The following is a 733-nucleotide window of genomic DNA, read 5'->3' as shown; positions in this document are numbered from 1 at the left end:
TAAGGTATTTTCACCTGCATAAAGACGCTGCAGTTGGTAGAGAGGGAGGCCCATCCTAAGTCAAGGACATCTGCATAGCAGTGCTCCTTAGAATAATCCAATTAGATCACAAAATTAAGACAAGATTTCTGTTCCATAATTATTGATAAACCTGCTTATTAGTGGGATGGATTTTAGTATAATTTGAAGAAATAGATGCACATCAAAAAGGCAGGAAAATCAAACATCAGACATCAGCATTTTCTAAATAATAAATATGCTATACTTTGTGCAAGATAAAATTTAAACTTGGGAGGCTGAGTTTAAGGGAGAATGTTATGATTGAGTCTGTCTTCTATGAGCTCATATTTTAAACGCTCAGTCTTCAGTGCCTGGTGCTATGTTAAAGGTTGAAGAGCCTTTAGGAAATGGGGCCTGACTGGTAAGTGGCTAGAGCCAAGCCTTTAGAAGTTACACCCTCCCCCCTGGTCTGCCTGGCAGCCTCAGACTCAGCACCACAAACCAAGCTGTCTGCCATGCCAAAATAACCTTCCGTCTTTCAAGTTGTTCTGTCAGATGTTCTCTCACAATGATACCAAATAACTGAGAGTGTTTATTTGAAACACTATATACAATTGCCACATTTCATAGAATAATATTTAAACTTCACATCTCTAAGTGACCTTCTTTTTGTTTTCTTTCAAGAAGAGTCTAAGAATTCTCAGTTTTTACACCCAAAAGGAACTGGATTTAC

This window comes from Nannospalax galili, unplaced genomic scaffold (genome assembly GCF_000622305.1).
Source record: "Nannospalax galili isolate Female #2095 unplaced genomic scaffold, S.galili_v1.0 scaffold118, whole genome shotgun sequence".
In the NCBI taxonomy this organism is placed as follows: Eukaryota; Metazoa; Chordata; class Mammalia; order Rodentia; family Spalacidae; genus Nannospalax; species Nannospalax galili.
Note: the sequence above shows the minus strand (reverse complement) of the source record.